This window comes from Natator depressus, chromosome 7, assembly GCF_965152275.1.
Source record: "Natator depressus isolate rNatDep1 chromosome 7, rNatDep2.hap1, whole genome shotgun sequence".
NCBI lineage: Eukaryota > Metazoa > Chordata > Testudines > Cheloniidae > Natator > Natator depressus.
This window is the reverse complement of record NC_134240.1, coordinates 67075198-67087379: the sequence shown is the minus strand read 5'-3', so window position 1 is coordinate 67087379 and position 12182 is coordinate 67075198. Positions and strand designations below refer to the sequence as shown.

At 43.2% G+C, this 12182-nt stretch overlaps 1 long non-coding RNA gene across 1 annotated transcript in view; it reads right to left on the bottom strand.

Moving 5' to 3' along the window:
• The window catches only part of LOC141991599 (uncharacterized), a 70006-nt gene extending 58379 nt beyond the window's left edge, over positions 1-11627 (bottom strand). The window contains exon 1 of the long non-coding RNA XR_012640397.1: positions 11547-11627. This is a non-coding gene — a long non-coding RNA (uncharacterized LOC141991599). The remainder of the gene's footprint in view (positions 1-11546) is intronic.
• Between the last annotated feature and the right edge of the window lie 555 nt (positions 11628-12182).

Sequence of the window (12182 nt, the reverse complement as noted above, 5' to 3'; positions counted from 1 at the left end):
TCCCTATTTATCAAAATCAAATCTAGAACGGTCTTTCCCCTAGTAGCTTTCTCCACCTTCTGAAATAAAAAATTGTCTCCAATACATTCCAAGAACTTGTTGGATAATCTGTGCCCTGCTGTGTTATTTTTCCAACAGATATCTGGGTAGTTTAAAGTCCCCCATCTCCACTAAGTCCTGTCCTTTGGCTGATTTTGTTAGTTGTTTAAAAAAAAGCCTCAGCCACCTCTTCTTCCCGGTTAGGTTGTCTGTAGTAGACCCCTACCATGACATCACCCTTGTTTTTTTACCCTTTATCCTTACCCAGAGACTTTCAACAAATCTGTCTCTTATTTCCCATTTCAACCTCAGTCCAAGCATATACATTTTTAATATATAAGGTAACATTGCCTCCTTTTTTTCCCTGCCTGTCCTTCCTGAGCAAGCTGTACCCTTCTAGACCAATATTCCAGTCATGTGTATTATCCCACAAGGTCTCTGTGATGCCAACTATGTCATAGATGTGTTTATTTACTAGCATTTTGAGTTCTTCCTGCTTATTACCCATACTTCTCGCATTAGTACACAGACATCTAAGATACTGATTTGATTCCCCCCTCCCCCGTTCTGTCTTGTTTCTCCTTTATCCCTGCTGTAACAGCTCATCCTCCTCCCAAATTCCAAACCTTCCCCCAGGTCTCCATGTTCTTGACTTACCTGTGGGCTTTGGTCACCTGCCCCCTTTGAACCTAGTTTAAAGCCCCCCTCACTCGGTTAGCCAGTCTGTATCCAAATATGCTCTTCTCCTTCCTTGATAGGTGGACCCCATCTCTGCTTAGCAGTCCTCCTTCTTGGAACAGCATCCTGTGATCAGGGAAGCCGAAACCCTCCTGGCAACACCAGCTTTGCAGCCAGGCATTCACCTCCAGGATGTATCTGTCTCTGCCCCTACCCTTGACTGGAATGATCTAAGAGACCACCTGCACTCCTAACTCCTTCACCCTTACTCCCAGAGCCCTGTAGTCACTTCCAATCTGCTGAGGGTCATACCTTGCTGTATCATTAGTGCCCACATGAATGAGTAGCATGGGGTCGTAGTCAGAGGGCCAGATGATCCTCGACAATCCCTCTGTAATATCCCGGATAGGGGCCCTTGGCAGGCAGCATACCCGCCACCTACCCCCGGTCCTCCATCCCCCTCAGAAGACAGTCACCAACCACCACTACACCACATCTAGCTGTGCACATCTCTGGCCTATGTCACTGCATGTTCTTTTCAGCACTTGCTTTGGCTGCACTCCTCTTTTTCTTCAAATTGTTTGTTATGTTCATTGGTTGCATATCGTCATTGTTAGACTATAAGCTCTTCAAGGCAGGAGCCATCCTGTATGCTGTATTTGGCCCAAGGGGGCTGTGAACCTGAATGGGCCTCTAGCTCAGGTTTCATAACATGGGTTTGTGGCCTCAGACATCAACACTGCATGCTACCATTCCCCAATCCCTGGTGAATAAAAAAGTGAAAATTCAGAGGGGGAAAAAACAACTTTATAAGAACAAAAAATGTTAACTATACATTTCTGTTACGATTTTAACTGGGTACATAGGCCAAGCTGCATTTTTTCCTGTTCGCTCAATTGCTGTCACCATTAATCAGGCGCTTGCCTTTTACCCTGAAGGAAACAAGATTGTATTTAGAACTATGCCAGCTGATTATTTTTGTGATTAAACTTTCAAATGATGTTTTAAATTGATAAATCAATGGCTTGGGTCTCATCTGAATAAATGATGGGGGTGATCCTGCCCATCACTAGCCTATTAGGGACCCACCATCCACAATCGTGGATGATTCTAAATAATTCTAAAATAGATCAATATGTTAAAGCTTTTCAGGAGTTAGTCCTCTTTCCACTGGTGGAACAGCAGGTTTCTAAGTCGCGAAATGAGAAAATTATCCCCCACAGACTCTACAGCACCAAGAGCAAATATTTAACTGGAAATGCATAATTGATTGGATATATATTACAGGCATGGACTACATACTGATTAATAACTAGACTCCGTGGTTCCAAAGATGCATAGCCTTCATGTGATTCAAGAGCCCATATTCTCAAGCTGTTCTTCTCTGGTGCAGCTGTGGAACTAAGTGTGCTGCCTACTAATTCAATATACACGAATAGCAAGCAGGCTCTAAAAGATGTGAAGGTGACACACCAGAGCATGTGATAACCTAGATAATTCCCTTAGCAGATACAGTAAACACTGAAGGCTTTTTGCCATTTTCTATAAAGCTGAGGAAAATCCCATTCTTGCTAGCAAACTTTTAAACTCTATTTCAGCACGGGCCACTATTTTATCTACCAAACGGTGAAGACAGAAAAATCTAGAACTTAGCTGAGTTTCTTGTCTGGTGGTTGGACTCGTGCAGAGCCAGGCTTTGGGGTGGGCAGGCAGGGCGGTTGCCCAGGGCGGCCTGCTAAAGAAGGCGCCAGCCATGCACTGGCCCAGCCTGGCGCTCCACTTGTGCGCTGCGGCCAAGCAGCCGCATTGGTGGTTCCCCTCCCCCCAACTCCTCTCGGCTGGCGGGCCCCAGGCTGCCTTCTCCCGCTCCCCACCCAATTCCTCCTCTTGGCTGGCCACCAGCTGAGAGCTCCTGCCTATGACAGGCGTGGAGAGGAGCACTCAGCCACTGTGGCTCCACTTCGGCCCCACCTCCTCCCCCAAGAGGCTTGTACCAGTTGGTGGAAGGAGAGGGAGGGAGGGGAAGGCTCAGCAGCAGGCTCGGGGTTTTCTGGCTGCCGCGTGCTGCAGACAGCTGGGCTCCCCCGTGGTGCGGCCCCTGCCTCCTCCGTGGGCTCTCGGGGCCATGCTGGGCCTGGGCCAGCACTGGTGGGAAGGTTCTGCGCGCGGTGCTCCGCATCTGCCCCATGCACCCACCCTGACCCCGCCATTATTCGAATGCAGAGGCTGGGGAACTCCGTGGGGGTCCCACACCATGCTGGGCAGGAGGTGGCAATGGTACCCAGTGGACGGATACTCCGACCAGTGGGTGCTCCTTGCTCCAGGTAAGCCCTGTCGGTGTGGGCCCCGCAGACAACTGGTGTCCCTTTGCCCCCTCCCCCCACCAACGCCTTGGTCTAGGGAGGGATGTGGGTCGGGTCCAGGTTAGGAGGTTCGGTCTGGGGAGGGATGTGGGTCGGGTCCAATTTGGAGGGTTGGCCTGAAAGCAGAGCTGGTCCTGATCCTAGTCTCTGTGCCTCTCTGCATGGGGGCGAGGACTAGTATGAATAATGACACTGTAAATAAAATGGATTAAAGTTTTTCATATTTTTAAAACTTTTTAAACAGTTTTTAAATTCGCCCCAATGTCACTAGAAAAATTTAATTCAAGCCCTGGAAGTTCCTTTGAGAAATGTGAAGGATGAGATAGTGTGATGGTTCCCTTTCAGTGGGAGCACCACATGGCTGGTGTTTTGGCCAGCTTTGGCTTGTGCTAGCTGTTCTTACTCACACACTCCCTCACACATACAGTCTCCCTCAAACAGTCATAGATTCATAGATATTTAGGTCAGAAGGGACCATTATGATCATCTAGTCTGACCTCCTGCACAACGCAGGCCACAGAATTTCACCCACCACTCCTGCAAAAAACCTCACACCTATATCTGTGCTATTGAAGTCCTCAAATCGTAGTTTAAAGACTTCAAGGAGCAGAGAATCCTCCAGCAAGTGACCCGTGCCCCATGCCACAGAGGAAGGCGAAAAACCTCCAGGGCCTCTTCCAATCTGCCCTGGAGGAAAATTCCTTCCCGACCCCAAATATGGCGATCAGCTAAACCCTGAGCATATGGGCAAGATTCATCAGCCAGATACTACAGAAAATTCTTTCCTGGGTAACTCAGATCCCACCCCATCTAATATCCCATCACAGGCCATTGGGCCTATTTACCATGAATATTTAATTACCAAAACCATGTTATCCCATCATACCATCTCCTCCATAAACTTATCGAGTTTAATCTTAAAGCCAGATAGATCTTTTGCCCCCACTGCTTCCCTTGGAAGGCTATTCCAAAACTTCACTCCTCTGATGGTTAGAAACCTTCGTCTAATTTCTAGTCTAAATTTCCTGGTGGCCAGTTTATATCCATTTGTTCTTGTGTCCACGTTGGTACTGAGCTTAAATAATTCCTCTCCCTCTCCGGTATTTATCCCTCTGATATATTTATAGAGAGCAATCATATCTCCCCTCAACCTTCTTTTAGTTAGGCTAAACAAGCCAAGCTCCTTGAGTCTCCTTTCATAAGACAAGTTTTCCATTCCTCGGATCATCCTAGTAGCCCTTCTCTGTACCGGTTCCAGTTTGAATTCATCCTTCTTAAACATGGGAGACCAGAACCCCCATGCACCCCCCCCCCAACACACACACCTGGGCTCCCTGTATCCAGGTCACTTTCCCCACCTGTGCTGTGCTGAGAGGCATCAGGAGCTGCTGCTCTCGGGACCTCTCCTTAAGCAGCCCAGGCGTGGACAGTGACCTGGATGCAGGAAGCCCTGATGTCGCTCCTCTCTCCCACCCCCCTCACAGCCCCCTAGGGGTGTGCAGGGCAGAGGAGTGAGCAGCAATGCCAGCTGTTTCATGCATCCAGATCAGTTTCCCCACATGGGAGCAGAAGGGGGATGCAGGGGTTAGGAGTGATGGGGGTGCAGGGATTAAGGGTGCAGGAGGGGGAGCAGGCCTTTGGAGCAAAGGGAGGGTGAGGAGCCTGGGGAGTCTATGGGAGCCAGGGGCAATAAGGGGGCACCTTGCCCACGGGGGCCAGGGACACCAAAATGCAAGTTCACCCAGGGTGCCATTTTCCCTAAGTCCAGCCCTGGACTCGTGTCTATGTTCATACATCCTGCATATAACTGCAAAGTGCAAACGGGACCTATATAGTTCAAAACCAACATTTCTATGGGAATCTCTCTCCTTGGCTAAGCCACTGAATGTTCTGAGTTGGTCTGTGCGAGACACTTGTATAGAGTACTATTAAAGATGAAAGATAAAGATAGCAGCTGCTTGTAAAAATGTCACTGTTTTATATCAAGCAACTATACCAAAACAAAGATCTCTGCAGGAAACCTGTCCCTTTAAACCCCTTTTCTCTGTCCTGTTAAAGGTTTATCCTTCAGTCCTCATGGAAAAATCACATTAGGTTTTTGAAAACCCCTGATAACTACCAACTTGTTTTTTTATGGGGCTGCAGCTTTCATTTTCTCCTTGACAGACTAGTGGCTGAATATAAAATGCTAGCCTTGATTAAGTTTATAAAAATGGAGTCCCTCATCTACTAATCAATAATTTTTGTTGTACAGTGATACTATAAATTTTCTAGGCAATTTGCTTTCTTCAAATTGCCATAGGAACTAGCACTTCTCCCACTGTTAGCAGTTATGAATTTAACCCTTCCCTAGATTAGAATGATCTATTATCCAAATCCTTGGAGTGCTCTATTGTATAATAGATGCCTAACTACTGTACTTATATATACACAAATGCATATGAATGGATAAAAACACTGACATTCGTCTGAAGTTCATCCCACTGAAACGAAACAATCCTTAATCCTGCAAAGAATGTTGACCCTTTAATTAACCTGAAACTCAGATGGATGTGTAAAAGTCTATTTAAGTTTTTCTTCCAACATCAGGATACTCTCAAAGTCCCCTAAGCATCTCAGAAACTGAAAAACAGCACGAGCAATAGAATGTGCAAACATTCCCAGCTTCTAAACCACTGCATTTTCATTTGCATGGGTTTTCTTTCTATTCTATTAACGGTTTCCAGTAGTTTTTCCATGCAGAATGTAGAGGATAAATGCATTAAACTTGATGGTATTGCCTGTTTGTGCCACCACGGCATCATGTCACTGAGTTTTCATATGTACGATAGATGTGGACCCATGTGTTCATCTGACTGGGACTGATAACATGTCAGTGCTCACTGACTGCTATTGCTGAGCAGGTGGGGATGGAGGAGCGAGAGGACAATATGAGAGAGTAAACTGTGTGCCTGGTCTTCTTTACAGTGGAGTAAAACCAGTTCTAACACTGGTTCAGTTGATTTGGCATTAAAGACAGTGGGAACCTGTAAGAAAGGCTTCCAAGAATGAACCTATTTTTACCATTGTGTTAGATAAGCCTAAGGTGTCAGTGGACATGGGCTCTATTGCCAGATCTGCTACTGACTACTGACTGCAACTCACTTGACATCTCTTTGTCTCAGCTTTCTCCATCTGTGAAATGGGGAAAATTATATTTACTCTCTTTCATTAGTGATTTGAGATACTTGGATGAAAAGCAATGGAGAGTGGCTAAGTATTACAACTCTGGCTGTTAGATGATTGGGAATCAGGAGAAATTCAACTCAAAAGACCAACCAGATGAACTGGTTATGTCTGGTCTGGCTACAGTCACTGATAATTTTACTGCAGGTCAAGTACAGGGCCATCTCCAATTTTTATGACAAAATTAAGACTTCAATAATAAGACTTGTCCATTTTATACTTGCAAATGCTATCTAGTAGCTAAAGACATATCTAGCAAAGAACACTGCCTTTCACATTCTTAGATTCTTTAAGAATAACACAACTTGTGTTCATGTGGAATGTCTATGGTTAACAACATGCAAAGAAATCCCTGACTGATAAGCTAACAACAATGCAATGGAAAAAGCTGTCAAAACAAATATTTTCAGCAGTGGTATCATTTTCCTTCACTTTCACAGAGACAAGTTCTCATACCCAGCTTAGCGCTGCTGTTTAACAGCAGCTCAGGGGAATGACACAGAGAAGACATGAATGTTATGACAAACTCCAGAAACTCTATAGAACCCATCTGACATGAAAGTCATTTTACATCTCATTAGTTACATGAATGGAAGATGAAATGAGCAATAAAGAATCTGGATGCTAAGCTTATGGAACATACTTAAAGTCAGCATTAACACACAAATAATCAGAGACATGAAGGGCTGAAGTCCATGCGCCCTTTAATTGATCATGTGGGAAACACTCACCCAATCGTTGCTTAACTCCCAAGGTGAAAGTCCTCCAAGGACTTTATCAATATGGCCTTAGGGAAAAGTCCTAACTTCAAAGTCAGCGATCATTTCTAATTTGTACATGTGAACAAGGACAGCAAGAGTTAAGTGTCGAACCCCATTAATATCCTAAGATAGTATTGGTCCACTGGAAAGTTGTTCAAGCCCCATATCTTTACAAAAATATTCAGGTACATTGAGACATACCCTGACCTATCTACTTAGGCAAAATTCCAAAGGAACTTCGGAGGAGTATGGTCTAGGGGAAGGAACCTAGGATCAGGCCCATTATTACATTTGAATGGGTTTTCAAAGTGCTAAACATTGGCCTAACTCTGCTCTTATTTAAGTCAATAGTGATAATACGCATGCCTAGAATTTTTTTAATGTGACATTTCACTCAGTAAATATGTGCCCAAATTCAGCCTTCTGCACTCAACTTTTTTTGATACCTTTACCTCAGTCCTGGACTGTGTATCATAACCTAGCAAAGCTGTATGAAATGTACAATACAGTATACTGCATTTCTGAAAACATGCAAAATCAGAAACATTCACCTGATTTTGAGACAGAAATCATGATCAACTCATATTGGTGATATATGTTTAGTTTAGCACTTTTCTTTATTCAATACTTCATTTTCATAATGGAATATTGAGCACGAAGATTAATTCATACCCCAGTAATTATTTTCTGTGCCACAAAGTATATTAGTTTTGTCACCTCAGGAAATTCTATAACTCATATTCTAAACAGAAAGTGTGATTGCAAAATGTTATTCTTTGAAAAAAAATCCAAAGCCTAAATACTCAAAAAAAAGAAGAAATTAAATTAAACTTTTATCATAGCCCGTGAGCCTGATGCACATGAGTAGCAACACTGAAGTTGAGACCTAAAAGTGTATGTTGGCCTGTGAAGGGTTAATTCAGACACTGGACAGCAGGAGTTGCTACTGTAAGGAATTTTTTGAACTATCTAGGAAGGCACTGGATCTAACAACTTTATAAAACCCTAAATACGTTCAGCAGGAAAAAAGAAGAATCAGGAATATAAACCCTGGTCCCACATGCTTAACTTTTACATACGATGAGTGGTCCCATTGACTTCTAAGTTCCCAAAGTTCCTAGTGATGTTTTGGGATGAAAAACGTAAATATTTAGAGGACTGTATGGTCTAGGGGTCAGAGTAGATGACTGCAAGTCAGGACTTTTGGGTGCTATTTCCAGCTCTTCCACTTCCACTTCTTCCACTAAAGTGTTTTCATGGCTTTGGGCAAATCACTCAGGATGGGATTTTTAAAGGAAACTAAAGGAGTTAGGTGTGGAAATCCCACTGAAATTAAATGAGTTGGATACCTGACTCCCACAGGTTCCTTTGAAGATTGAGACAAATTAGTACGTAATCATGTAATTAAAGACTGTATCATAATGCATGTGCACAAGGGGGCTGAATCAAGGTAGCACGGATAAACTTAATTCTAGCATTTCTTAAACATCTGAGTGCTTAGCTTTGCTACCTAACATTCTTTTCATGTAGATTTTTTTAGGCAATATAAAACGGGATTCCCATTAAATTATTATCAAGCTTTCTTTCAAACTATACACACATATGTACAATATGAAAGAGAGCTTTATAATATTTTAATATGGTTACTTGCACTTACTTATAAACCCATTACAGTGCTGGTCAATTTAGCTTCATGCTCTTAAATGCTCTTACGTCCTTTCACGAGGGCACCACTCTGACAGTGTTATAAGTAATTGCAACGGACCTTGTGGTATATACAAGAGGGCATTATCTGAGTCAAGTGAAACAACAGACAAAGTGGTATTTCAACTTGAAAACACACAGACCGTACTTACAGTACATTAGTTAAGAGAGTATGCACAATTGTAGTCAAGAAACACCTGTAAATATTAGGGGAGGGAGAGGGAAAAGTAAAGAAAACATCTGCTAAGCTGCTAACGTTAGAGCCAAACTAGAACAGCCAGATACAGTGCTTTGCTAATGGAAATAATGCTTAGGTGAGAGATGGAAGTCACCTACATTTTGGTTCTCACAGGTTTCACCTCATCAAGAAACAAATTATATAGGCCCTTCTTTGCACAGATGCATGGTGGAAGGGATGGGCCCAAGGCGCTTTTCCCATTTGTGTGGTTCGCAGAAGGTTTATGTACAACTGTGTGCTCTGGACCACAGGGACTCAGCCTCATGTCCCCTGAGGGGTGTGCAGTGCTGGCCAAAGGAGCAGGTGGAGGCAAGACCAGACATGTTCCCTTTGAATTCTGGATATCTCTGGGAGGCCTTCAGTTTCCTGGTGAGCCTCTCAAGGCAGCACAGAGTCACAGGACTACCATAAATATTGAACTGAGTCCCATAAAACAACATCCATACTTGGGCTGAAGCCTGCAACCAATTAAATCAGTGGGAGCTTTGCATGAGAGTCCTAAATGATTCTTCACTGGAAGCAACTGGATGGAGGGGATGTTGCTGCTTGTGGCAGGCCTCAGCGGTAAGGAGGAGGGAATTCTTTTGTGTTCCGCAGTTGACAATGTTAAACATGTGGCCTGCACAGCTACAATTTTTCCCCAGCGATACACACAGAAAACTGCCTGCATTTTGGCAAAGATCTACCTGAGGCTAGAGCAGTTTGCAAAACAGTGCACATAACTTACTGGAGGAGCGTAAGACAGGGGATGTGAAGGTGAAACTTGCAGCTGTTTGGCCAAATGCTTAAATCTGCAGTGATCAGTAAAACATTTTGATACCCAGATATGATATATGATCAGACAGGGGAGGCATTAGAATTATTTTTAAATGAAAAGTTTTGATCCAGAGCCAAATTTGATTAAAACAAAATAGAAAGTGGAGTGTTTGGAAAGATACAGAACAGTCTGTACCCTTGCTGGGCTCATGCTTCAAAACTGACCTTAATACATATGCAGCAAAGTTATGCTTTTTCCAATAATATCCTTCATTTGTCGACCTCAGAAAGAAGCCATCCTATTTATACAGATAGAAATAACTTCAGTTGAGGTTGGAATTCTCTTGCTGTAGTAGAGCAGTACAGATTAGGAATATGTCCAGATCCGAACACTCCTGCATTATGGGAAAATTTGGAACTGGGTCCAAGTTTTGAAGCACAAGTTCATCCCTGGTATAGATATCTATCTCCCCAGTTAGAAACTTGTGTTGCATAATTAACTACTGGCTGGAGCCCTGCTGTATATCAGTGCTACCACTCCTAATCACAGAAGGCTTTACCTTTTTTTATTTATTACTGAGCTACTGTACGTGTATTAATATGAGTTAAGAGCAGGGCTGCAAGCATTAAGGAAGCTCTGGATCTTGCCAATGCCTGTATCTCTAGTGCCGAGGGGCCCTTAATAAAGCCCAGTTTAAAGTAGGTGAAGTTTTCATGATTTCCTAGAAGGTGAGGCCCCTGCCTGGATCTGTGCAGGCCTTGAAAGAGAGAGACTTACCAATTATGAGCTAAATTCTACTCTTGTTTTTATTGTTGCAAATGCAGAGTGCCTCATTGACTTCATTGGCAGAACTTTTGTAAGTGGGGGAAATGGGGATGAATGGAAGAAACAGACACCAGGTGACCAGAAGGGGAGAATAGTAGCAGCCCTCATGGCAGATGCAGATGAGGGAAGAGCAGCCACCAAAGGATGGGACATTTGTGCCACATGTCTTCCTCTAGGAAGAATTCATTTTGCAGGTGGTAAGAAGCACAGAAAGGGTGAATTCAAAAGGACTGGACTCAGCACTCTTCCTATTCCTCCACACAGCCTCTCTGTGCATGATTATCAGAACAGACAGATAAACAAGTAATTTGCTGGTTATTAGAGGCACATATCCCAGGTGAAAATAATGGTTAGATTGCTACCAGAACAAAACTCAAATCCAACATCAGCTCTAATTTGCAATACCTACCTCAGACACATCGCTTTACTTATTTCAAAAGAAATCTTGAGTAATAAAGCACAATGCATTGAACCTAATGCATACATCCATTTAACCTAAACTGCACTGGGTTGCTTCATTTTAAAACTGCATTTGATGGAGAGTAATCTGAAATATTGATTAAAATGAAACCAGCTAACTAGAAGAATGATAATAGGCTAATAATAATGAGTCGATCTGACTTTGATGAATGGACCAAAATGTGAGCTGCAAAAGGAAGGTAATTAGATTTTGAACTATCCACATTTCCTATCCTAGTTTTATTCTGGCCTTGCTGGGTGTGAGGACATTTGTTCAATTAGAATATTACACAAAAATCAGCACTGATAGTACATAACCCTCTGCAGGATTTCACAAACACTTGTATGCTTTGGATTATTGTAAACACATAGGGATTATTTTTCTTTACCAAATTACATGTAGTATGTGAGCAGCAGTCTGAGTAATTAAAAATAATGAGGCCTGCTAGCTCTGCTAATTGTATTATCTTTATAGCATCAGGCTTCGAGCAACTCACCAGCAAAACAGCCCAGATGAGAAATCTCTTTCCAACGCTCAGCGGTTGTTTATTGTACATTAGGATAATCTTTCCAGCCTAAAAATCAGAAAAACAAAATGAAAAGCAGACATTAATAGATGGGTCTCAGAAGAAGGCAAAGGTTGGTTGGTTGATAATCAACATAAAGCTGTTCTTCCCCCCTCCTCCCCCGGCCAGGGAAAGAAGGAACAACGAAGAAAAAGTTACACTCTTTATCACTCCTTTCTCTGCTAAAAGCCTTTGGTCCAGCATGGAGAAAGAGAGAGGAGCATTTAGAATACTTTGAATTCTTGTCTACTCTTTTAGGTCACGAAGTTGAAAGAGACATGGCACTGAACACCCTCAGCTACCATCAGCTTCAAATGGGAGTTGATGACACTCAAGGTAGGTCTACACCACAATCGGAGATGTGATTGCAACACATCACATGCAGACATACCTGTGCTAGTGAAGTTGCAGCTGTGGGGGCTAGCTGCCCAAGTACATACTCAGGGTCCTAGGCAGGCTTGTACAGCCCATGTTGAAGTCCATGATGTCGTTTTCTTCTGTATCAGACATGGACTGGCTACAGAGCTTGCTTATAAACACAAGATGTGTTCATCATAAGATCCTTTA